This window comes from Pongo abelii, chromosome 8 (assembly GCF_028885655.2).
Source record: "Pongo abelii isolate AG06213 chromosome 8, NHGRI_mPonAbe1-v2.0_pri, whole genome shotgun sequence".
Lineage (NCBI taxonomy): Eukaryota > Metazoa > Chordata > Mammalia > Primates > Hominidae > Pongo > Pongo abelii.
Genome location: NC_071993.2, coordinates 64,901,302 through 64,928,051, shown reverse-complemented (window position 1 = coordinate 64,928,051; position 26,750 = coordinate 64,901,302). Strand labels below are relative to the sequence as shown.

Below are 26,750 nucleotides of genomic sequence, written 5' to 3'. Positions count from 1 at the left end.
GATGAGTTGGGGAATGCTCAGCAGGAAGAGGCAGGTGAGGGCTGGGCATCTTGGCTTATGCCTGTAATCTCAGCACTTTGGGAGGTCAAGATGGGAGGATTGCTAGAGCTCAGGAATTCAAGAACATCCTGGGCAACAGAGACACCATCTCTGAAAAAAAAAAAAAGAAAAGAGGGCAGGTGAGGTTATCAGGCCTGGGTGAGTGGGAGGCAAAGCCCGGGAGCTCATTGGGGGCCTGATCACATCCCAGAGGGCCTTGAATGCCGAATGGAGTTTATCCTTGACTCAGAGTCAACAAGGAAAGATTTTGGGGTGAAGAGTGCTGTCCTCAGATCTGATTTGCAGACCAGTAGCTGCAGTGGCTGCTTGGAGGATGTTCTCACAGGGGTCCCATGATCCCTGCTGCGTTCCAGGAGAGAGGGCATGAGGCTCATTGCTGGCAGGGGCCTGGGTACGGGCCAAACAGTGCTGCAGATATCATGTGGCTGGTAGGGGGTGAGGATGGTGGTCATCGGGGGCACTGGGTGCTGTGGTATCTGAAGGGAGTGATTTCCAAGTGCTGTGGAGGTGCCCTTGGCCCTCAGGGCTTTTGCACACAGCACCCCTGGGTACCTGCTAAATGTGCAGATGCTGTTCTCACCCCAGCACAGCTGGGCCAGGTGCATTTAGAAACCTGGGTGAAAACTGCAGGTCTGATGAGGAGTACAAAGGCCGGGTCCCTAGAGAACAGGAGCCTTTGAAGGAAGAGGGTGGAGCTGATTGCAGACTGCAGAATCTTGAAGGGGTCCACAGAGGGGCTGCAGGGTGTGGACTTGGCTGCAGCAAGGAGAGAGGAGGACCAAGCTCTCCCCTTGAGGAGTAATTCAGCATACAGTTGAAGCTCTTTGCAGTAGGTGTGAGGAAGGCAAGATCTTGGCACTGGGGATGCTACTGATTGTCTAATGGAAGGGGGTTCTCAGCACAGGCAAAGGGCTGAGCTCACTGTGCTGGTGAAGGGGGCAACTGAGTAAGTCCTCTAGGATGAGGGGGAAGTTCCCAGTCTGGAAGTGAGGGAAAAACATCTGAGGCAGAGGGAACAGCATATGCAAAGGCTCAGAGTGCTGGGGGGATGCTGTCAGAGGGGCACAGCTCTTGAAGCCAGGCCAGCAGGGATGGACTTTGTTCCTGTCTAGGGGCAGCAAGTCAGCCAGGCTTTCTTCTCTCAAGTCAGAGAAGAAAGGCCAGGGCTACTGGATCCTGGAATATGTGAGGTCCTTGGCCCAGTGGACATCTGGTGGCCTTCGTGTATCTTATTGGCACGGCCACGTTCACAGGACCCATGGGGTCAGGGGAGGGCCTACTTGTGCAGAGGGAGGGGTAGTCTCTAGGTAGGCAACTGGCACCTGCCCCTCTGGTGGTAAAGTCCATCTGGGTGAACCAGGGCAGGGAGGGAGGGAGGCGGGTGGCCAGGTGACGGCCGTCCTGGCAGGTGCGTTCCATCATCTGCCATGAAGACAGCCGTGGGGCCTCGGGCTGGAGCTGTTTCTCACACTGTCCCCCGCAACAAACACACACACTGAGATTCCACCATTGTCCCTCCCCTCTCTGAGGATGTGATGTGAGGAGCAGCTGTCAATTACCATCAGCTGCCACAATGCAGGGAGGCAGCTGAGGACCAGACAGAGCAGGAGTGGCCAGCTCCAGGTCACATGGCAAGTGGGACCTCCGACCGGCTCCCAGCCTCCCCACGGCACCAGGGACCTCACATGGGTCAGGATCTCTCCACCTTCTCTGTAACTCTGGCTCCTGCTCTCTAGGAGGAAGAGCTGTCCCCTAGCAATAAGCTCTTCCCATCTGGAGTCACCAGCTTGTTCAGCTTTTCCTCACCTCCCTCCACCTACAAACAACCCAAGGGAACAAACCCAGAAAGCCAGATCCCAGCCTGTTGGACCAGGCCTTGCCCAGTTGGAGCAGAAGGCGTGCAGTGGGGAACGCAGCCTGTAGCCCCTCTCACAGGGAGGCAGAAATCCCGGCTCTGGAAAGTGTATAAACACGGTTATTTTTAGCCCTCAGAGGGCTGTGGGCGCAGCAGCGTGACCTGAATCTGGCTCAGCCCCCTCCTCCTGCCCCACCCGGGAGAGAAGGCCTCCTTTGCCCCGCCCTCTGCTCCATCAGCCTCAGGGCTGGGCCAGTGAATTCCGGGACCCAGGGAGAGAAAGAACTGGGTGTGTGGGGGGGTCTCAGCAAGGCTGCCCAGGGCCAGGAGCTGAGGGGGGACAGGATGTGGTTTTCAGAGAGGCAGCATTTCAATTTGCAACAGAAATATTGGAGCCACCCAATTTCATGACTTTTCCATGGGTTCTTACTCCCTAATCCTGGTCCCTTCCCTGGTCTGGCTGGAGGCGAGTCCCAGGCGCCACCTGGGAAGCAGTGCTGGCCTAGCACCAGGAGGTCTTGCTGCTGCTTTGCTGCCATAGGCTACCAGGCCCACATAGCACCTCTCCGCAGCTCAGTGCCCTCATCTGAGAAGTGGGATCATTCCCAGCCTGGCTGGCAGGGGGCTGAGGGGGTGGTGGTGAGCTGACAAAATCGTTTAACTGTTCACTCACTTGTTCATTCAACCAACACTTATTAAATGTCAGTTTTGTGCCAGCCAGTGATCTAAACATTGGATAGAAAGCAGGAAACCAGCTTGAGGAGGTGCTGACCCTCCTGGGGCTAACATCATTGAGCAGGGCTGGGGAGCACAGAAGGACAGTAATCAGCTCGTAGCACGTGCAGTACAGTAGTAATGTCGAGCGATGTGTTACAGAGTGGCTGGGGTGGGGGAGGTGGCATGTATTTTAGATGAGGGCAGTCTGGGAGGACCCCTTGAGAAACTGTAAAACAGCCAGCCACTGTAGGTGGAGGAGGTGGTGAGCGGGAACAGCAGGTGCAAAGGCCCAGGGGTAGGAATATGCTTGGTGCCCGAGAACTGAGGACATGGGGAAACCGTGAGGGGGAGCGAGCAGGGCCAGCTGCACAGGGCTTGAGGGCCATGGGGATGCCTGGGGTGGGGGGCTGTAAACAGGAAAAGCTTTACAGCTGTAAGGAAGAGCAGGAAGGAAGTGAGAGTGGGAGGCCAATGAGGGGCTGTTGCCCCCACCCAGGCAAAGGAGCTGGCGAGAAGTGGGCAGATCCGCATGCGGGGAGGGTGAGCGGTGGAAATGGCAGATGGCTTGGCTGAGGGAGCGTCAGAAACCTTGATGGTTCCTTGACTTTTGGATTTGATGCCTGGGTGGGTGGGGGTGGAGAGGGCATTTGATCCAAAAGGAGGGCGGAGGGAGAACAGGATCTGGGGGAGGGAGGGCAAGGGGTGATGCCAACCTGGACACAGGTTTTCGGTGTCTGTTGACATCGGAGTGGAGAGGGGAGCCCTGGGGGAGCAGCTGCATGGGGCACACCAGGCCCCAGGCTGGCAAGCCCTCCTCCCTGGGGCTCTTTGCCAGCCCGGAGCCAGGCTGCATGGGCGAGTGCTTCCCTGGGGGCCTGGCCTGGGGTTTTGTCCCAGTGCATCATGGATGAGGGCCTTCCGGTCCCCTGGCTTGGAGGCAGACGTGGGTGAGAGTGCAGAGTGGTCCACAGCTCTGCCCAAAAGGCTGGACCTGGACAAGTTGGGAGGTGGTCTGTCATTCAAGCACCATTTGCCATTGGCTGGATGCGAGCCCTGGTGTCACTACCAACCTTGTTCCCAGCTGGGCTGACTTCTTACTATGAACTAGCAACTGCCACTCCTGTGCCTGGACTGGGATGGGAAGGACAGCAGGAGTAGCAACATGCTCTGGAATTTTTCACAGCAGACCTGTTTCACTTTCATCTGGTCACCAGACAACGTAGTGACCCCTCCCCTCTCTGGGCCTCAGAATCCCACCTGAGACCCCAGGATGGAGTAGAAGGTCTTCAGGGTCTCCGTGTGAGACACAGCCTTTCAATGACGGAGATTTGGTATTGAGAGGGTCATGGCGTGAGTAAAGGCCTGGAGGCTGGTCTAGGGAGTCACCTTGCAGGACCTTGGGGAGCAGATGAGTATAGAGTCCGCGTGCATAGAAGCCATGTGCAGGGTGGTCACTGGAGGTGAGGTGGGAACACCAGGCTGCCTGGTTGGGTCAGAGGGACCAGATTACCATATAAGCCATTGTGCTCTCAGGATAATCTCCTGGCTTGTTAAAGCCTCAGTTTTGTTATCTGCAAAATGGGTACAATAGACATCACTGAGCTTGCAGGGGTGAATACCCGCTGAGGTACAGAGATGGGCCACCTCAGTGCCTGGTCGTAGGATGTCTTTGATTTCCAGAGGTTGCCTTCTTTCACTGTCTTTCTCCAGTTTGTAGCCAGAATCCAAATTTCAGGGGAGGGCTCTTTTGCTGTTGGGGCTTCCTGTGAGAGCCACAGCCCGGGGCCTGGGAGCCCTGCCAAACCCAACTCTGGAGGCCGTGAACCTCACCGTAGCCTTGGGGACTGGTCCGCTGGCCACGGCGCTCTGAGCATCAGCCTTAGGTACTGCTAGTAGGAGGTGCACTGGGGTTTTAACCAGAGGCAGTAATGAGCTTTCTGAAATCATGCCAGCTTCATGTTTTGTTTCTCAAAGAAACGATGGGCCTTGATTTCCTATCAGTGTTGATGTGGTTGCTGTTGTTGTTGGGTTGTTGTTGTGGGGTGTGTGTGTGTGTGTGTGTGTGTGTGTGTGTGTGTGTCTTAACTGCCATGGGTTTTAAAGCCATGGTGGAAAGTGAGGAAAATAGCAGATGCTAGATCCAATTGCCACCAAACTGTCTTGAAATGCTATAAATATTTTCTAAAAAGACTAGCTTCCCAAGCCCAATGTGTTAGTTGTCTCCTCCCTGAGAAACTGATTCCCGAAAATTTAGACAAATAACCTCTTAAATCACAGCTGTTAACCTCAGGTGTAAAAACTGCTGCCACACCAGCCGCAGGTCACAGCGACTCTGCTCTGCCTAAGTGCCTCCGTGTGGCATAGAGAAGGCGGTGGCAGAGAAGAGAGACCTTGTGCTTAGGCAAGAGACCAGGGTCAGAAGCCGGGCTTGGCCACTCACTGCTGTGTGACCTGGGGCCAGTGGGCCCACCTCTCTGAGCCTCTTCTGTGTAACATACCTGTTACAGGCTGCCTCGATCCTGAGAGTGCCACTGAACTGAGCTGCTTTCTGCTCCTCAAAGGTAAACAAAAGTGACCGTTGGCATTCAGGAGTTCACGTTAATCAGGACTGAGAAAACCCCTCCGCCCCTAGTCCTCTCTAGCCCTCTGGCTGTGTCAAGGACAGCCCCCAGTGACTGGATACTTGCTGGTGTCCCTTTTCAACAGAGAGCACCTGCAGGACCTGGAGCCTCCAGCAGGCAGGCAGCAAAACAGTGCCATTATTTGTTCTCCTTGTATTTGTTTTTGTGTTTAACTTCTATCCTTGGTGAGTGAGGCTAATTTTCTATTTAAGGTAGTATTATAAAGTTCTTTTAAAAATAAACGTATTTATGCAAAAGTTGTGAATTGATTATTAAGCTAATGGCAGTTTCGATGGCAGAAGGAAATGACAGACATCAGGAAGATGGGAGGAAATGTGACAGGCTCTGCAAACTGTCCAGGTTGCCCTTCCCCAAAGTGCTCACCAACTTCTGTGCCCCTGTAGAAGGAATGGGTGGGGAGGGGTTGCTGGAGGGATGTTCTGGTAAATTGTCTTCCGATTGCACAATACCCAGAGGTGACCACCACACTCCCTAACACGGTGGGGCTACAGAAAGCCCCATCCTGGCATCCGGGCCAAGGGAAACCACTCTCGTGGAGAGTCTTGGCCAAGAAGCTGGGATTCTGTAGCAAAACCAAATCCCCCCACCCCCAGGCCCTCTGTGCCTCTCCATTGAAGTTCCCAAACTGAGGGTCTAAGCTTGACACCATCCGGCTACTCTCTCCTAGGCCAGAGACCAAGACCAGGCCTTAGCTCTCCCAGGCATGGCTGAACCCAGCAGAATGTAGTAGTTGCTCCACTAACAGGGACATCAAGTGCTGTAGGTTTTGTCTTATGCTCTGCCTGAGAGTGACAGCCTGGAGTGCTATACAGAATAGCAATTCTGAGGCTACAAGGAGCTCTGTAAGAGAGCGTGGGGACCAATTGGTAATGCCTGCCATGGGTGTGGGAAGGAAGCCTGGGGGCACACAGGCCTTTATTTGTGACTCACGTGCTCCCCCAAGCCTGTGGCTAGATCCCGCCCCCATTGCATCGCCAGCACCCAGCCTGGCAATCAGTGGGTGATTGAGCCCAGAAGCTCCTATAGGAACTTAGCAGATGCTCCTTGGCCAGTCTTTGCCCGTTGTGCAAGGGGATATCCGCCAACCACATTGCAGGCCCTGGAGGGTCAACACTCAGCGCCTGAGTTTAGGAAGCTCTTGTGCATTCCATACCCACTCCCTGCTAGGGCTGGATGTGGGGTAGGTACCCAGGAAGTGTGTTGATGAGACCCAAGAATGATCGACAAATGGGACTGGAGAGGTGGTTCGGCCTGGCTTGGCGGCAGTCCATGTAACACTACCTCACTACAGGCATTGTGCAGGTGGCTGAGTGCCCCAGATTTTCTAGGACAGCCCTGTTTTCAGATCCTTCATCTATTGTTCTTGAGTGCCCCTGCCTGAACAGGCATTTGGGCTCCGCTTTGGAAGTCCTGGCTGCTGTGGATATAGCCCTCATGATCATGCTCTTTGATCATTTTCAGAGCACTCACTCTTCCATTGCCTTTGCATCTGGCCAGGGGATGGGGCAGCCCCATTTGCTCACTTTTTTCAGGTGAGGAAATTGAAGGCCAGAGTGAGCAAGTGACTGGCTTGAGGCCACACAGCCAGTTAATGCAGACATCTGGCCTGAACCTGTGATACCCATCTTCTGGCCACTTCACTGTCCACTTACACAGCCCAGAACTTTCTGCATCCTGCTATTTAAGCCTCATTCATTCAGTCAGCTTTTGTAGCCTAGCGGGTTAGACCTCAGGAGTCAAAACAGCATGCTTTGCATTTGAACTACTTCTGGCCGTGTGACTTTTGGTGAGTTCCTTTCTCTCTCTGTGCCTCAGTTTCTTCATTGATAAAAGGGGTGTAAACACCACATGGGGCTGTTGTGAGGATTACTGGGTTAACAGTGTCTAGGTCAGGGTGAGGGTTCTCGGGGGCCCGCCAGTGGTGTTCACAGAGGTAGATTGATCAGCGTTGCTCACAGTCTGGTGAATGTGAGGTGGGAGGCAGATGTGTTCACCACGAAAGAGCGTTCAAGTGGATGGGTGACGTCAGAGGTGCACTGGGCACCACCGGGCGGTGGGAGGAGGGACTGTCTCCGTTGCTCCCACACTACTCGGAGGCATTCAGAAAGGCTCCTCCATCCATGGACGCTACTTGGAGCAGGGCTTGCAGGGGGCAGGGAGGGCACTGGCCTGACCCTGGCAGATAGTAGCCTCCAAAACTTCTCTGGACAGAGGATGGCACTCATGCCTACCGCCTCACTACCTCCAGCAGCTGGAGCTTCTGGGCTCTGCTGTAGGGTGGGGGTGGGGTTGAGAAGAGGTGAAAAGACCCAGTTGCTTTGTCCCAGGGGCAGACACAGAGTCCTGCCTGAGAGCCCTGGCATGGGGTAATTGTCTATTGTTCATCCTCTGGTAAGCCAGCTCCCCACCTTCTTTCTGCCTGCCTGCCTTTCTGTCCTTCCTCTCAGCATCTGTCTATGCAGTATAAAGAGCCCCTCCCAACATAGTCACCAGCGATCTGCTTCCAGGCTAGTGTTGACACCCCAGCCCACCCGGAGACCCATTTATTCTGCCACTGGGGCACAGGGCCCAGTTTTAATCATCCTCGCTCCACTGTGAGATACAGATGGTTGTATTATTAATAGTCATATTTAATCAGCATCCACAGAGGAGCTTTTCCCTAGGCAGCAGATCCTCAGGGCGAGCAGCCCTGGGAGGTCCCATTCCAGTCACCCTTTACAGACGGGGGAAGTGAGGCTGGGAGAAGGGGTGGCAGGACTCATCCGAGGTGGAGCTGGGTATGGACCCCAGCTCAGATCTCAGATCTGATAACCACCTGCAGTGTTACTGTCTGGGAATGGACTGTTCACCCCACCCACCCATACCTAGGTCCTAGGGCGCCAATTGCTGGGAGAAGCTTTCAGCACTGGGGATGGGAGGGCAGTGCTCAGGCTAGTGGTGCACTTTGAGATCTCAGACTGAGAGTGAAGGAAGAAAGGTGGGATGGGGAAGAAAGGCCTGAGGGAGGCAGGACATAGTGGGCTAGCAGGACAGGGGGCCTGATTGGGGTAAGAGTGGGGAGGTGGCCTTGGGTGGAAGGAAAGCCAAATACCAACCATCTCCCCCTAATACACACAGATCGTGGGTCAGGGTCTGAGGTTGGCTGCTTCTCTGTTCTAAGCTCTGCATCCCAGGGACAGTGATTTAAATGCTTGCAGCAGGCAGCATCCTGATTTATGGGGCTGTTTTGGACGGGCCTAACTACATCAGCACAGAGGCAGTGAGGGGCTTCCTGCACAATTCTGCAAGCCCACCTTGCTGCCAGCCCACCTGCTCCCCTGCCTGGCTCCTGGGGCTGACCACCACCAAGGCCCCTGTGCACGCATGTGCACATTCATGCACCCAGACCCACACCTGGGTGGGCACACCCAGGCCCACGTGCTCTATGTGCACCTGAGGCTGTCCACATCCCTGCCCACAGCCCATAAACTGTGTTAGCCCAGCATGCAGGTGTGTGCTGCTCTGGGCCTGTGTGCAGATGAACACAGGTGTGCCCAGGTGCACGCATGTGTGTGTCTGCCTGCACTCTGCAGGCATCCATGTGCCTATGTCCTCTGGGCTGCCTCTTTCTGTGTTAATCTGTTCGTGGCTCTGGGAGGTGGATGTCTGTTCGCTGTCCTGTGTGTGTCCCAGTGTGGATGTGCATTGGTGAGGGGTGTACATGCCTCTGTGCAAGTGCGCCTGTGTGCATGGGTCTGTGTGCACACATGTGTGGGCATGCAACTGCCACCTCATCCTGTCTTTTTCACTATGGGTGTTGTCCACACTCACATCCTTGTGTGCAACACACACCCGGTGCCCAGCGTGGCTGGGCTGCCCCCGCCTGATCATTAGGCTCATGGATAAGACTCTCTGTCATCGTAAATGAGTATAGAGTGCCCCAGCCCAGGAGTCCTGAAGGAACTGGGGAGGTAGCCTCATCTGTCCTCAGCATCTCCACCCCACCTCCATATGGATGGTGCTGGAGAGGGGAGGCTGGGAGGGAGGGTTGTGGTGCCCACTCCCAGGCCCCCACACTGGGTTCCTGATCCACCCTTTGTTTCTCGCCACCATGCCCATGCACTCGCCCATATTCTGTGCCAGACCTTGAGGACAGCCCCGGGTCGTGGGAGAAGCCCAGTCAAGAGTCAGGCAGCCGGGTGCACAAACCCAGGCTCTGTTGCCAGCATGTGGCCCTAGATAGCCCCTCTGCCTCTCCCATCATCAATGTTTTCCCACCTGCAAAATGGTCTTAGCAACAGCCACCTCATGGGGTTATTGTGAGGACAAAAGGGGTGCAGAAACTGCTAGAGAAGTCAAGTTCCTTCCCCCAGCAGACCTTAGTCTCCCCATCTGTAAAATGGCAATAATGACCCTCACCAGTGGTCTCATGGAGTGTTTTGAAGGTCAGATGAGAAAAAGGTTCAGTGAAGGCTGCAGGGTGGTACCCATAGGACTTGTTCCAGCTCTGAGCAAAGGAGATGAGGGGTGCTGGGCACTTGGGGGTGGCATGCAGGGCCTGGGCCAGATGTCTGCATCCAAACCCCCGTGCTGCCACCCTCTGGCCTTGGGATGTGGGAAGGTTACTTCATCCTCATCTGCATCTCTATTATCCTTAGATTCCTCATCTTTCCAGCAGGCATGTTCATAGTAGTATCTACCTCCTGGCATGGTGGGAGAATTCAGGAAAAATGTGTGTGGAGCTTAGCACAGAGCTTGACACAAAGCAGCTGCTCAAATCAGCGGTATTTGTTATTCTTGTTTTTGGCCTTATTGCCATACCGGTGGCCACTCAGTCTGGAAGGACAGGTGAATGCATGGCAGATGGTGCATTAATACCACACTGGGATACCTATTAATGAGGTTTAATCTGTGTTTCTAGACTTGATGTCCATCCGTCCCACCGAAGAAGAGTTCAAGCTTTTCTTCCAGGAAACTGGGAGGGCCATGCCGAAACTGGCAGCCTCAGCCTGCAAGAGGTGCCCTGGGGAAGGAGGTAGTTGGTACTGATCTTGGCCGACTACAAAGGAGCTGGCTCCTGGGACTCTGAATGCTGTGCCCCCTGCAGCCACCCAGCCCCACAGTGGGAAGCCAGTGGTTACATTTACCCCTGTCTCTTTTGAACCATATGATGGCTGCACCACAGCTGGCTCAGAGGCTCCGAAAGAAGGCCCACAGGGGAACATGGTGTCTTACCTGAGCCAGGTGAGGACTGAGGCCCCCACTGCCAGCACTGCAGTCTGGGGCTTCCAGTTTCACCATAGTTCCTCTAAGCTGCCTGGAAGAAGGGCTTAAACTCATGAACTTCATGACCAATGGACCTGAAGTCTGGAAACACAGATGATACCTCATTAACAGGTATCCCAGTGTGATATCAATACATCATCTGCCATGCACTCACCTGTGCTTCCAGATGGGGTGGCCACTGGCAGCGAGGGGCTCCTTGCACAGTTATGCAGATGGCTGCCAGTCCACTTGCTCCCCTTGCCCAGCTCCTGGGCTGACCACCACCAGGGCCCCTGTGCATAGAGCCCATGAGCAGTCCCCATCACCTGTGGGCTTCCCAGTCTGTGCCCAACTTAATGATAGCTGTTAGGGTCAAGTACAGGATGCAATGTCCCCATCCTAACAGGGGCTTCACTGAAGAAACGAGGCCCTGGCACCCAGGCCAGGGCAGGGAGGAGACGGTTGGTAGACACAGCCGGGGCTGCAGGGGCTCAGAGGTCATGGGGCCCAGGTGGGCAGGCAGGGGAGGAGGCAGGCCAGGCTGGAGCCAGTCCTTGAAGGACAAAGAGGATTTATCTCACTGGAAGGGATGGCATTCCAGAAGGGCAGAAGTGTGTGGGCGAAAGTTTGGAGTCATTCCCGGGGAAAGGTGTACCCTCTCCCATAAGACGTTTGGCCTGCCCTGGCCTAAACAGCAGAGTCTTTGCTCTTGATGGCTAGTGGCTGTGGGGTGAAGCAGATGGCCAGGGGGTGTGGGTGATGGGGGAGGCGCACCCTCAGGCCTGAGCCAAGGGAGACCAAGTGGGCCCACACAGGCCAGAGCCTGAGACCTTGGCACCAGCTACTTGGAGATCTTGACTCGAGAGTTAATGATTCATTTGTGGCCAATTTTCTGATGGCTTTGCCTGGAAATTCCCAAGCTTGCCCCTTCCCTCACTTTAGGGAGCTCCAAGAATACAGTCTCACTTAAACTTGGCTGAGAACATCTCTCCCACTATCCAGGGAATGGTTTTTAAAATTACAGCAGGTGTGATGTAGGTTAGCCATTAGGAAAAGCTGATCGGGGACTACAGGCTGGGGGCTGGGGTGGTTTGTTTGAGTGTTTGGAACAAATGTGAATAGAATTCAGTCTACTGTAAAGTGTTACGACAGTTACAAATGGGGAGCTACAGCTTGACCCAGAGTAGGACTTGGCTGGGCTGAAAAAGTAATGGCATAGGCAAAGGCCCTGGGGCATGAACATCCAGGGAACGCTGAGTGATTGTGGTGTGGCTGGAGTGTAGAGGGTGTGAGAGACTTCTAGAAGTGTGGACACAACTCCCAACTGAAGGAGTCTCAGGACTTGAAAATTTGGCAGTGGGACATACTGGCAGTGGGGAGTCAGGGCTGGTACCTGAGTGGGGGACAGGTGTGTTTGATTTGGGTTGTAGGGTCGCTTGCCCATCCCTGTCTTGATTCTGCTGGTCAGCAGACCTTCCTTGACAGCCTGCCCTGTGCCAGGTCGGACCCACGCTCTGCACGGGTCCTGCACCTGTGTGGAGGCTGAACTAAAGGGAGGGGGTTACATGTAGCAATTCAGGTGTGAGCACGGGTGTGTGCGGGAGCAGGGGAATGGCTGATGACTTCAGACCCACTGGGCTCCATCACCGAAAGTCCTTGGGTGAGCGTAGCAGAGGTGTTGGGGTAGGCTTCAGGAACCCCATGTTCCTGGCAGGCTCTGTGGACACGCCGCCTGGAAACCACTTCTGCCCTGTAATATCAGCATGGCTGAAGGAGCCTGGAATGTGTATCTGTCCCTGTACAGAGGAGGGGAGCAGGCGAGGCCCAGAGAGGGGAAGGTTGATGGCAGAGCCCAGGCAGAACTCAGGGCCCAGTCTCCCAATCCTGGCTGATTGCACATATATGCCACCACCCACCCATTCCTGCAGATCTAAGGACGTTTCCCCCAAACCACGCAAAATAGAGCAGCCGGATTGTCCAGGTCAAAACGTCTGGGCGTTTGGGGAGGGAGGGTTCCTTTATATCTTTCACAACTTAGCAAATTTAATTTCTTCTGATTATTTCTTGACGGTCCCAGGCGTTGGTGGTAAACAACCACACTCCCCAGAATGTTTCCCTGTGACAGCAGCTTTCTCTGGCGAGGGTGCTATCAACACTTGGCAGGGCCTCCTCCTGGCTCCTGGCTCCCAGCTCCTGAGATCCTGAGCTCCTGAGCTCCTGAGCTCCTGGGCTCTTGAGCAAGGCAGCAAGTGAGGGCTTCTCAACAGCTTTCAGCATGCAGAGCTTGCCCTGTGTACCAGGGCAAGGACAGGCCTAGCTTCTTTGTTCCCCACAGCAGCCCGGCCTGGCTTCAGAGCCTCAAGTGGCCTCTGGTTGTGGATGGTCCCCGTGTGGCGAGGCTGGGTGGTATCAGATGTCTGCTGGCTCCCGCAGCTCTAGTGCTGAGGTCCTTGGCATGGCTCGGTGGCAGGAGGGAGCCTGTCTCCTGAGCAGCTCTGCCAGGCCTGTCTGTGGCCGCGAGACTGGCAGCATCCTGGGCCTGCAGCCTCCATGGTCTGCGTCACACTGGCTTAGGTGTCCTGAGTCAGAGCCAGGAAATGGATCTGCCCTGCGGGGGTGGAGGTGCTGCTGCCCGGGCAGCTGGGGTGAACCCCAGCCTCCTGCCCGTCCACAACTGGAGGGTCCTGGCCTTGTGCTTCCTTCCCCTGGCCTGGCCTGAATGTGACTGGTGCCTGGAGGAGAGGCTGAAGTTCCAGCCTGCTCCACACTCCACTTTCTGTGCCCAGGCCCCCACCCCACAGGCTGTTGTTGGCAGGGTGGGTGCTGAGACACAGGCACCGCGCTATGCTGTGCTTTTGCCTGAGTTATTCTATTCTCTTTTTCTAGAATGCCCTTTCCAACTCATTGTCTGGGTGATTTTCTGTTCCCCCTCCAAGAATTTACACAAAAATGACTTTTTTGGTGAAGGCTTCCCTGGCACCCCCACTCTGGCCAAGGCTGCCCCCCTTTCCTGTGAGCCCCCTCTCCGTTGATGGCTCCTATCACAGTGTAGTATATTCATGTTTGGAGCCCGTTCGCCTGTATAGGTGCCTTGAGGCTTTTTTCTTTGTGGGTCCTACAGGCCTGATGTGTAGTATCAGCTCAATAAAAGCAGGCTGGATTTAATTAAGGGGGTTCCTGAAGGCGGTGCTGGAGTCTCCCTTTGTTAATGGTGTGGTGAAGAGGAGGTAGGAGTTTGCAAATGGAAAGAGGCTGACTTGCCTGCCGGACTCCTACCCCTGATCCCCTCTGAGGGCAGTGCTGCCCCCCTGACTGCTGGGGACTGGGGTGGCCCCATCCATTTCTATCCAGCGGCAGCCTTCCCTGCCCGGGAGGAGCTGGCTCCCCAGGTTGCCAGAGTGATCACTCTCCAGAAAACACCCCAGTGGAAACTGCATGAATGATTGATAAGAGCTGAGAGCTGTTTAATTTTTTCCCCCTGTTTAATGGCTATCAATAATTTAATACGCTCTCTGTATGTTTTTAAGAAATAGCACCCATTTCGCCGTCTCTGGTTTAGCGGGCTAAATGATTTAAGTGTTGGAAATGTGCTCTGAGGATGGAGGTTGAGTGAGTTGGAGAAATCTGGAGGCTGGGAGTGGGGGAAGGCGGGTTCAGAGCCAGCCACAGCATCTTGGCCTGAGTGTGTGTGTGTGTGTGTGTGTGTGTATGTATGTGTGTGTGTGTGTGTGTGTGTATGTGTGTGTGTGAAGGTGGGAGGGAGGGAAGGGGCGGGTAAAAGCCAGCTCCTCTCTGCTAAGAGCAAGATAATTGCTTTTCCGGGGCCTCACTGAGCAGCAGCTGAACAGCTGTCAGCACCACCCCCCCCTCCACAAATGTTAAGCTTTTTTTCTGGATGGCTCTGGGGGGGCCCAGGGGGGGTACGAAGGAGCTGCCGCCCGTATCACCACAGGCTGAGAATCTCCCCTCCCCCTGACATCTTTGCCCCCTCTTAAAGCTTCTAAATCACTTTCATTTTAACGATGCAGTAAGGCTGCTGCCCGGGTGGTGTCTTCCAGATGGGGTGTGGGTGGTGGAGTGGAGTGAGGGACTCAGAGGGACCTGGAGGGTCATCTGCTAGTGCTCCCCCAAACTTTCCAGATGCAGAGCATCACCTGGGAGGACTTGCTAGAAATTTAAATTTCTGGGCTGTGTTCCAGACCCATAGACTTCCATTCCCAGGGGAGAGGCCTGGGAAGCTGTGGGTTTAACAATCAGCCCAGGTGATTCTTAGCAGAGGAGTTTGGGAACTATAGAGTCCAGCTCTGTTCTGGTGCTTACAGCACCCACAGCACCACGTGGCAGCTCCCTTCTGCTTGCATGCCTCTGGGAATGAGGTACTCACCACCTCCCAAGGTAGCAGACCCACCTGTGGAAGGCATACTGTAGTCCAGAGTTGCTTCTGATGTTAGTCTGCCCTTGTGGGCTTGGAGTTCTCTCTGCTACAGGACAGACCGTGTTTCCTGGGATCTGATGTCTTTCCCTCTCCCAGCCTCGCCACTTTCTGGCTTGTTTGGGCCTCTCTGCTGGGTAAGGAGCTTCCTCTCTTAGCAAAGGGTCCTGGAGGTAGAACGCAGGAAGGTGACAGGTGCTGTGGCCTGTCTGTAGTGTGTGAGGTGGCTGCGTCATCCTATTGCTGGTAAGCATCATTGCTGGTACAGTGGAGAACCTGAGGAAGGCAGAAAGATGCTGGGCCTCAGCACCGCCTTGGCCTATCGGGGATTCCGTTCCTCCCACGAGAGAGAAAACGGGCTCATCAGAGATCGTTGTGTCAGCCATAGCTCTTAGATGATGCTGGGGGGAACTGAGGGCTGAAGGGTTTCCCCAGAGACCACATATCTATTTAGGACAGAGCTGGAGCTGCAAATGTGGGGGCAAGAGGCCCTTAGAGGGGTGGCTAGGCCAAGGTCCTGGCTTGAGGGATCAGCTGAGGCCTCAGCCAGTCACTCACCTGAGGTTGGATAGGGGAGGGCTTCTGCCTTCTCAGTCACTCGGGGCTGATGGACAATTCATGGAATCAATACATGGAAGGATTTTAGTGGAGCCGATGCCCACTCTGTCTGGCATTACAGCTCTTCCTTCTGTCTGCCTAGCAGTTTCCATTGTTTTGCCAGAGGGTGTAGCATTATACTACTGCCATGGGTCTTGCAATTTTGTTTTAATAGATAATTAAGAGGGAAGGAGTGGTGCCCATTTACTGGGCATCATGGCCTACTGCGAAATGGGGAGTATAATCCCCCCATAAGCCCTGCACTCTGTAGCCCCTTACTGCACCCCCGGATTCAGCCCCACCCTCCATCTCCGTGGGAGAAGGCTGGGCCCCCAGGAGAGAATTGCCCTGTTGGGAGCTGGCAGCTGACCCATCTTGAGATCCCAGTCCCCCATCCTCCCCTGAAGCCTGCTCTGGCCATCACAGTATGGCTGGGGGTGTCTCGACCCTTGGGGAAGAGGAATAGGGGTGCCACCCAACCCTGATAGAGCTTCTGCTTGGAGAACTCTGAGAGCTGGGGAGGCAGAAGAGATACTTACACACCCTGGGGAAGACCCAGCCCCAGAGAGAGAACTGTGTGAACATGGACACCCAGGCAAGGCCTGGGGAGGTCAGGGAGGACCTCCAGGAGAAGGTGCCACCTGACTGCAGGCTTGAGCATGGTAGGAAGGGGAAGGGCATCCTGGGGTGGCGGTGTGATGCAGCCTGTGGGGGTGCACAGAAGAGTGAGGTAAAGCCTGCAGGGCTGGGGATGGGCTACAGAGGCCGGCTGGCCAGGGTGGGGCTGACCTGATTCACTTGGGCGGAGAGCCATGGAAAGATTTGTCTTTAGTTCCCATTGAAGTGTTACACCCGTGCAGAAAAGTGTGTATCTCCTACATTTGTAGCTTGACAAATTATCCTGAAGGGCACATGCTTCTGTAGCCACCAGGCAGATCAAGAAACAGAAACTTGCAGACCCGCCAGAGCCCCCTGTGCCCTCTACTCACTGCCCCCTCAAGGATGCCGACTGTCCTGACTTCCAGCCTGTTGTGAGTTATCTCCTGCTGCCCAGCAAACCACCTGAAAACTTGGTGGCTTAAAGCAGCCACCATTTATGAAACCTCACAGTTCTGTGGTTTGGCTGGACTTCTCCTCCTGATTCCCTTGGGCTCATGTGACTCCAGTCACCTTTGAGGGTCGGCTGGACTGGAAGGTCCAGATGGCCTCAGTCACACGGGCAGTGGGTGCTGGCTGTTGCCAGGGGAGTTCCCCACCCTCCACTAAGACAGACACCTCCCTCCATGGCCTGCAGCCTCCCAGGAGAGGCAAGGCCAGAAATGGCAGGACCTCTTGAGGAGGCCTAGTCTCTATAACTCACAAAATGTCACTCACACCGAATCCTATTGATCTAAACAACTCTCAAGGCCAGCTCTCAGCAGGTGGAGAACAGACTCCGCCTCTTGATAGGAGGAACTCCAGAGGACCCCTGCCGTATTTCGTCTATTACAGGCGTAGAGTCTTTTTGCCCTTCTTGACCTTTATGTAAATGGATCTCGTAAGTGTATTCTCTGTCGCGCCTGGCTTTTTGAGTCAACATTGTGTTTGCAAGATTTACCCGTGGTGTTGTTGGATGAAGTTGCAGATCACTCATTCCCAAGCCTGTGCAGCAGTTTGTTGTGTGGAAACACCAGTTGACCTATTCTATGGTTGGTGGCCATTTGGAAAGTTTTCATTTTCTGGCTGTTACGAATTGCCTTGCTACGAGCATTCTAGCACATGTCTTCTGGTGAACATATGCACATTTTTCTGTGGACATGGAGTTGCTGGGTCATGGGAGAGGTCACAGGGTAAGAGACCCTTCCAAACTGTTCTTCCAAGTGGTGGGACTAGTGTCTAGTGTGTGCCCCACCAGCAGAAGGGGACTTTACAAAGACCCAGCTGAAGATGGGCTGGAGGTGCATCTCGTGGACACTGGAAGGGGCTTCCTGTGATGTCCTCTCTGCCTGCCCCGAGCCTCAGGCCCCGAGGTCGGGGGAAGTAGAGCCATGAGGCTGATCCCTCTTTTCTGAGCATGAGCTTTCCTGCTGCACTTTTTCCACCCCAGAGGCCTCCCATTGCCTTCTCCTTTTCCCAGAAGCTGCCTTTCATGGTTGACCTGACCCTCAACAGTCAGGGAGGCCAGGGGTCTGCAGATGCAGGAGCTGGGGGGAGACAGCCACACAGCCTCCATCCCTGAGGAGATTTGGACTTCGCTCCAGCCTTGCCTTTCACCATGGGAGGAACCCTTTCCCTCTCAGGGCCTCAGTTTCCTCATTTGTAAAATGACAAGGAAAAGTGTCAACCTCACCAAGTCCCTTTCTTCTCATCAGTCTGACCCCATATTCTAGAATCGAACAGAGGAAAGGATGAGGGGAGGCCTCCTGACTTCAGTCGGCCCATGTTGTTCTGTTTGTTCACTGCACACCTTCACGGCACCATTCATCCATCAAGGAGTCTCTGTGGTCCTTGTTAACCAGTTCAGAGGACAGAGAGAAACTAGACTTCACTCCCAATGTCCAGGAGCTGGGCCTGGAGCGGGAGAGTGTCCTTTGGGAAGCAGGAGGAGGCAAGGTTGGCCAGGTGCACAGCCCACTGGAGACGAACAAGCAAGGAGGGGCTGGTGAGAGAGGGCTCCACGGAAGCACTTGAGCAGAGTCTCAAAGGCCAGGGGCCCTTGAAAGACAGAGAAGTGGGGAGAAGAGCTCTGAGTGGGGCACCCAGCGTGTGCCAAGGCCGGAGCCAGGGACTCTGGGAGGCCAGGCTGACTGAAGCCCAGTGGTGGGCGGGCAGGTTTGGCTGCCGCTGTGGTCTGGCTTTCAGGGCTGCGGGGCTGCTCGGCCGGTGCTGGGGCTTCGAATGTGACGTTCAGGAGCTGTGACCTTTATTTGGCAGTGGCGGGGCGGTATCCAGTGCCTAGAGTAGCTCCACATTGGTGGGCTAGTTCCATCTTCCGGGAGATGGCAGCCAGGACCTAGAGGTCCATGATGTGGGTGAGGGGCTGCCCTCAGGGTCAGAGCTTGGAGCTCACTGCCCCCTTTCTTGTCTCCCATAGGACTCACGGCAGCTGTGTTCTGATTTCGTACTACTGCTGGGGCTGCCGCCTCCTCCTCCAGACGCTCTCAGCAGACTTGAGTCCTGGTCCTTCGGCAGAGGCCTGAGCAGGTAAGTGGGATGGGCTGGCTCTCTGGTGCTGTGCACCTGCTGACGTGGGGCAGACAGGGAGTGCGGGGCCGCCCAGAGTGCATGGTACTGTTTCAGGGGCCCAGAGGGCTGGGGAGGGGACGGGGCTTCTTTCTCAGTCTTTATTTGTTCCTTGGCCTTTTCCTCTCAAAGAAAGCCACACAGTGGAGGGTGGTGAATGTCCTGACCTGCAACCTGGACATTGGATTTTATTCTGCTGCCAACTCCCAGTATTGCCTTGGGTAGCCCTTTCCTTCTAGAGGGCCTCAGCTTTCTAGTCTAGTCCATGGAAATAACAGTAATGATATCCTCTAACCCGACAAGCACTTAACTGTATAGTACTGTGCAAAGTACTATAGAGTTATTACTTCTTTCAGCATCGCAGCAGCCTTATGAGGGCATTGCTGTAATCACCAGCATTGTACATGTGAGAAAACTGAACCTCACTCACTCAGGAAGTAACTTGCCCCAGGCGGCACACCTGGCTGAGCCTAGGGTTCAAGTCCAGGTCTGTGTGGCTCCAGTGCGCCAGCCACTGCCCTCTGGCCTACTCTGCCTCTGGCCTTGCTCCTAGCTTCTTTTTCGGGGTGGGGATCAGGGCGATTATGGGTGTCTTCAGAAGTGCCAGATCCTGTCCCAACTCAAGAAAAGGGAGAGGGGCTTTTACCAGGTGACAGGCTCCTGGTGGGTCTGGGGTCATGACCCATTTGTGATGTGATGTGGCAGGGACCAGGCCTGGCCTCCGGGTGCCTCTGAGGTGGCAGCCAGGGCCCCCTCTAGAGGAGGGGTGTGTAGGCTGGATAAGGCTTTCTTTCCCTCCACCCCTCAAGTTCGTTTTCCTAAGCTTGTATTAAACACTTACTGTGTGCCAACTCCTGGATTAGGTACCGACTGCAGTGCAAGGGAAAGGGGCCTGTCCCACTCTCTGCTCCATGGAGAAACAGAAAGATCCCAGTTTTCTGGGCAAGCCCCATAACCGTGGTGTGGAGAGGGTTCAGAGGCTGGGGGGAGAATTCTGGGGAGGTGACCACAAGTGAGTTACAGTGTGCGGAGACAGAAGCAGTAGATGGAGCAGAACCTGGCAGGATGTGCATGCACACACAGACATGAATGGCGGTGAATGCATAGATAATACAGATGTGCAAATGTGCGCTTCCTCACAAACGTGTACACAGACGTCGCTTCTGCATGCCACATGAATGCATACAGATAACACTTGCGTGCACTTGCATGCTCACATACACATTCACAAACTCGTGTTGGAACTACACACATACACGGGCACAAACTCTCACAAGCACACAGCATTCTGACACACACGGGGCTGCATATCCATGCACATACAATGCAGGGTGCGTTCCAACAAGAAGAGGCAGTTCCGAGGTCGATGGCTCTGCATTGGCAAAAGCTTCCAGCAGCTCCTGGGAGGCTCTGGACAGCCTGGGCTGAGGCTGAGCTGGAGCTCTGTTTGTGTGTATGTTGGGGAGGGTGTTGGGGCTTGAGGGCCAGCCATGTGACTGACCATGGACAAGCCCTTGCCCTCTCTGGGCCTCATTCCCCATCTGGAAACAGGAATCATCCCCGTCCGCCTCCTATACGGTGGCCACAAGGATGAGAGGCTGCTGTGTGGATTGCTGAGAGCAATTTTGGGCACTGCAGGGCTTCAACAAATTGAAGCTAGTAGTCTCATGAGAAGAAAACAGGTTACAGGTAGAGTGGGGATGTGGGGGCTGTTCCTCTCCAGGCTTCCCATCCCCTGGGGCCTGGGTACTCTCTGAATCATGGGCACAACAGTCCACACTGCCTGCCTCCCCCAAGGTGGTGGGGTCTGTGTCATCCCTGCTCCCGCTCTGCCATCTGCACTTCCCTGTTGACTCCTGAGGAGTTGGGGGCCTGCAGTGCCCAGCTTTGGTACAACAACCACATTTGACTCCCTGCCAGGAGACTGGCACATTGCCTCCATGAGAGCTCTAAATCCCCTTGAGAAGCCTGAGAAGAAGGCCTTACCGAGCAATTTCCAGATGAGGAAACTGAGGCACAATAAATGCAGGTGAGGTTCTCAAGGACACCTGCTCATAAGTGTCGAAGCTGGGCTTCGGATCCAGGTCATCAGATGTGAACATTTATGCTCTTTTCTCCCATGATCTCCTTTCAGGGATAGGTCATTTATTACCCACTTTGCAGATAAGGAAACTGAGGCTCAGAGAGGGCAGGCCACTCAGCCAGGAAGTAGCACAGCCAGAATTGGGTGCTTATTAACCACACTGCACCCACCTCAGTTCAACACTTCCTTTTCCTTTCCCTCCCTCCTTCCCAGAGAGCCCCTCCAGGTTAGAGAGGGTTCCCAAGGAGGCTTCTGGGATTATCTGGGCTTTAGTTCTGACCTAGTATTCCTAGGCATACCTGCCATTTTCTTGCAAATAGAAAGATAGGCTATTCTCTGGGGTCTGCTTTCTAGCATGACCTAGTAACTTCCTCTCCACGACTCCTTTGTAAAGTATCCTTAGGATTGTCCTTTGGAAACTTGGCCAGCAGAAAGCTCTGGGGTACCCAAGAGGCCTGGAGGAGTCCTAGGCCTTTGGAGAGGTAGCCACTGCTTGCATATCCACTGGGAGGCTCTGTGACCTGCTAGAGGATCAGGGTGTAGGACCACAGCACAGGGAGCCAAGGTTCTGCTTGGCATGGGTGGTAGGTGCCACTATGGAAGGAAACTGGGAAGGATCCCCGGGAGGTGACATTTACGCTGGGCCTTGGAAAGAGGAGAAATTTGCTAGGTTGATGTCAAAGGCCAAGGAAGACCCAGCAGAAGGCTCAGCTCCACCAAAGTCCCAGAAAAGTGAGAGTTTATTCATGGCCCTTCGCACCTGCATCTGCACCCAGCAGTACCCATCAGAGTCTCCTAGAATTAGGGCCCGCTAAATAATTTAGCTGTGGTCCAATGCTAAATGAAAATGCAGAGCCCTTTGTTCATGAATTATAAAGGATTGCAAGATGATGACAGCAGAGTAGGGTCCTTCTAAGCTTATGGCCCTGTGTGACGGCCAGTGAAGCCAACCCTGCTTGAGTAAGTGTAGCAATTGTGGGATTTAGCGCCAAGAACTGAGTTCAAGTGCAGGTGCCACCAGTTACTTACTAGCCCCACGACCTTGGGCAAGTCCTCCTCATCTCCATAAACCTCATCTGCCAATGAGCGATGGTACCCTCCTGCCTACAGAGGAGGGTCAGTGGTGCCAGCATCTAGCCTATCCCAAGCAGTCCAGGACAGAAGCTTTGGCCAGGGTGGAGCGGCAACCCTTTCCATCAGGTAGTGATGTTCAAGGCTCTCCTGACTCACCCCATTTACCTTCCAGTGCTGCCCCTGTCTACCTTGGTGGCCTGGTTTTTTGTGCTTTTCCAAATCCACCAGGCTGGGCAGTGGAGGGTATGGGGAGTCTACTCTGTTTTATTTGCAGAGGCTTCTGTCTGGACTGCTCCTTGCCCACTCACCCATCTCTCCTTGGAAGACTCACTCGTGCAGGTTAGATGTCATGGAGATTTCTTTGACCCCCATCTCCTCCCTTCCAGCCTTTGCTCTGTGATACCTTCAGTAGCTGCAATGACCTCTTGCACTATAGAGTTCTCTACAGTGTGCAAAGAACTTTCACACCCATCACACCCTGGAGAGCTCTTGAAAGGCCCTATTCCCACTTGCTAGATAGGAAAACAGAGGCTCAGAGGTACAACCATCCTAAGTTCCTGGGCTGAGGTCAGACCCACATTGGGCAGGGGTGTAGACAGTGGCAGCAGAGAGTGGTACTTAGGCTCCACCCTCGGCCACCTCATCTTGCAGCATTTGGGAAAACTGGCTTCTCCCTTCTGGTAGAAAGCTCCAGCCCCTGGCCTGGGAGAGGTATGTGGGTTGCTGAAGAGGGCCTGGTAGAGCGCAGAGGTCCAGCCAGCTAGAGTAGACAAGCGCCCAGCCCTGCTTTTCCCCACAAGTGATGTGGCCCAGTTCACGTGGCTCGGCAGACTAGAGCCAGGTATACATGGCTCCGAAGTCTGGGGCAGAGGTGAGAAGGCCCTAGCTGGCCTGGGCTGCAACCGCGGGCAAAGGCTGGCCACAGATGAGAGGGGTATCGCATCAGGGGCATGACAAACTGTTCCATATGGCTGGCACTTCACGAAAGACACTCAAAACACGCTTGGTGGATGAGTGTGGAAGATGCTGGCGGATTGCGGCTGTAGACTGGGCTGAGGCGTGGAGGTTTTCCAGCTCTGTTACCCCTTTCTTTGTGGCTTCTGATTAGTGATTTCATCTCTCTGTGCCCCATCTCCTCATGTGTAAAATGGGGAGAATATCCCTCTAGTTGTGAGGGATTCAACGAAGTAAGCCATGGGCACTCTCACAGCCATGCCTGGAGCGTGGTTAGTGCTTTCTGGCACTTTCTAGCATGAAGAGTGGAGGTGGCAGCAGCAGGAGTGAGTAGGGGGTGGACTCCAGGGCTGTGACCACACAGGAGGGTTTCCCTCCACGGAGCGGTATGGTTGTGTGGTCTTTTAAGAAAAGGTGGAGAGGGAGATCAGGGATTGGGGTTGGGCTGGATTTGGATTTCATATGAGGCAATCCCAAACAGCTGTTGCTCAGGGCTCTGTGGGCAGCCACCTGGGGCGAAGGCTGCACTCTCCTCGCCAGCCCCTCCGGCCCCTGGTGTGTGGCTTTAGGCTGCCAGCATGCACACCCTAAGTTGTCAGTCAGCAGACTTCCAGGGTTACATAGGCGGTTTGGGGCTGGCCATGAAGACCTTGAATGCCAAGCCCAGCTCACAGCAGGCCTGGCCAGGGCCCAGCCCGTGGCCACACGGAGCTGGGATTCCAGGGTCCGCATATGGCATGCCTGTCAATCTTCAGCGCCAGCTGAGAATGCACACCTCTCCTCCCACTGCGTGGAATCTGTGGCCTGCAGCCCAGGCCCTCCACCCCAGCCTCTGCAGCCTGCTATGACTCCACAACCCCCACCCCAGCCTGGATCTGGGAATCGTTTGCAGCTCGCTGCTTATTCCTGCCCAAGGTAGGATGCCCCTCTAGGTCAGGAGGGTAGGACTGCTGTCCTGATGGGCCCTCTGAGCAGGACTTGTGTTCAAGCCTCAGTCCCATTAAGAACTGCTGTGTGACCTTGGACAAGTTGCTGCCCCTCTCTGAGGAGCTGTTTATTGGTCTGTAAAACCAGAGGACTGGGGTAGGTCAGGGATTACAAACTGCAGTCTTCAAGGGTGTCAACAACCCATTGAAGTTGGGACTATCCTGTTGTACAAATGAGAAAACTCAAAGCACAGAGAGGTTAAGAAACTTAGCCAAGGTCACACAGGTTATAGTGTGGCCTGGGCTGGACTCAGGCCTGTTTTATCTGACACCATAATATGTGTTTTCCCTACCACAACAAACTGCCTGTCATAGATACTTGCCTGTTTGCTGGGTGATCCATTTTGTCCATCAGCCAGCTTGGGGTTGAACACTTCCTTGTGCTCCTACACTGTGCTAGGTAGGCCCTGGTATCCAATAGTGAATCATCAGTTGAGCTGGGAGAGCACAGCCCCAGGTCTGGAGGTCTGAGTAGAGGTCACAGTCTCCAGTGCACGGTTGCTAGGTAGGTACAGCTCTTTCCTCATGCTGTAGGAGGCAGCCAGAGAAGACTTCCTGGTGGAGGGGGAAGGTGAGTGGGGTTCCTATACAGAGTGGAAGAGTAGGGTCTTCCTGGGGTCTCTGCACAACTTGGTGACATAAGTCAGGGCTGTCCAGATGGGGAGGAAGATTCATTCAGCCACAGCTGAGGCAGCCCCTGAGGGCCTTGAATGCTAGGCCGCAGAGTTTGGCCATGAACCTGTAGGGAGTGGGGAGCTAAAAGAGACTGTAGGGCAGTGGCAGCTCCTTTGTGAGAACTAGGAGGGCTGGCCTCAGCCTGCAAGCTAGGGCAAGGGTGAGGTGTGGTCCAGTCTAAGACTTAGTTCACCCAGGAACTGTGGCAGCAGGAAGAGCAGGGTTGGAGGTTTGTCCACTGGCCGGACCTTCATGCTCCACCACAGCCTCTTCAGCAACCCAGGCACCTCTGCTGGACCAGGCGCTGGGGCTTGCTACCAAAAGGGGAAAGCCAGTCTTCTCAAATGCTGCAAGATAAAGTGACCGACGGTACAGCCAGGTGCCACAATCTGCACACCTCCCCCGACCACATCTTCCATGGGCCTGACCTCAGCTCAGAGCTTGGGGCGGGCATGGCTCAGTGACACAGTGGGATCAGAGAGGCTCAGAGACCAGCCCAGGGGCACACGGCGTTCCTCATGGTGGGTACAGAGGCTAGAGCAGGTAGGCAGCATCTTTCCCAAGAGAGGTGGGTCTGGGTCTGCCTCTGGCTGTCCCGGAGTCCTGGACATGCCTCATGGATGGTGTGTGCTCACTCTGGTAGGAGTGTAAGGTTGTAAAGAGTTTCCTGGGTGTTACTTACTGAGGGCACTTCTCGCTCCCACTGATGTTTGCTCCCCTGGCTCTTTTTGAGCTCCGGAGTTTGTCTGTCTCTGGTTCATGAGCCACACACCCAGGCCACACATTGGGGCGGAGGACAGCCTTGCCCGTGCCCTGTGTTCCTAGATCCGAAGCCTCAGCGACCGTGCAGCAAGTAATAGACACTGGGTGGGGCCACAAGCATGACATCTTTATTGGAATAAAAACAAACCCACAGCCTCTCTCTCATGTTTGGAGGAGTGGTCTTTAGAAATCATTTTACCCACCCCACTCATGTCACAGATGAGGAAACTGAGGCCCAGAGATAGGAGGGCATGCCCCAAGGTAGCCAACATGGTGCTCCAGGCTATCAGCTGAGTGCAGGGCCACCCTAAACTGTGTAGGCTACATGGGGGGTACAGAGGCTGGCAGGGGCAGGGACCAGCAGCAGCAGCGATAGGAGCCTTCTATCTGCAGAAAGGCAGGACCGACCCTGAGGGGCCAAGGAAGCTCTGGGGACCTGTGGAGAGCCACCCAGAACTGGGACTGAGAGCTGCACAGGAACCCGCAGACCTGGCTCCGTGGAGCCGCATTTGTGTTCTGCCTCCTGCTGTGAGAGGTTCGCCACCACGAGCAAGGGCTTATCCTGTCATCCATTTACCCAGAGAGCCCCAGTGAGGCTGGGATTTGTAGGCCCAATGGTCAGGGCTAGGGGCAATGCCTCAGAGTCAGGGCCTAGTGTGAGGCTTATAAGGGGCAAGGGAGTGATGAAATAAAGTGGACTCAGGAAACCAGGGGTTGCCCTTTCCCTCATCAGCCCCCTCTGCCAAGGCTCAGCAGAGTGTCCAGCCAGCTCAACCATCTGGGAGGCTGCTGACCACAGGCAGCATGGCATTACCTAGGGCCAGGGTCTAAGGGCTCTGAAGGCCTCAGGGGTCAGGGAGAGCTTCCTGGAGGAGGTGAGTGCCAGCTGAGCCCCAAAGAATGACCAGACTGTGAACCAAGCTGAAAGCATTCCACGCAAAGGGAACAGCTGGGCCAAGACCCTGTGGCAGCCACACTGGGGCAGATAATGGGGGCTTTGTGGAGGCTGGGACTGTGCAGGGAAAGAAATGAGGCTGGAGGTGCCCCCAGGGGGTTGGAGATGGCAGAAGGAAGAAGGTTATATTTTGCTTCTAACTTGCTAAATGCCCCTGAGTAGATCACTGCCCCACTTTTGTGCCTCAGTTTCCCTTTTATCTCCTCTGAGCTTCAGGCACCTGGGGAGCCACAGCAGGGAAGTGCCTCAGTGGAAGAATCCACTTCTGGAGGCTTTGAGCTGGTGCCGGGGATATGAGCTGAAGGAAGTATGGGCTTCCCCAGCACCTCGGGGGCAGTTGGCCCAGAAGGCTGCTGCTGGACCCAAGGCTTCTCCCCGGTGGAGGAGAGCTGACCTAAGATTTCTGGGGTTTGCCAGGCTGGACCAGCCTGGGAGGATGAGGGATTAGGTCCCTGGGGCAGCCCCCACTACAGACTAAGGATCTGGGTCCCA

General features: G+C 54.9%; 1 protein-coding gene across 6 annotated transcripts in view; it reads left to right on the top strand.

The window, feature by feature from the left end:
• The window catches only part of ZMIZ1 (zinc finger MIZ-type containing 1), a 245,837-nt gene that overhangs the window by 31,248 nt on the left and 187,839 nt on the right, over positions 1 to 26,750 (top strand). For all 6 annotated transcript variants that reach the window (XM_054522404.2, XM_024253583.3, XM_063727598.1 and 3 more), the window contains exon 2: positions 18,621 to 18,730. The gene's annotated coding sequence lies outside the window, so the exon portion shown is untranslated. The remainder of the gene's footprint in view (positions 1 to 18,620; positions 18,731 to 26,750) is intronic.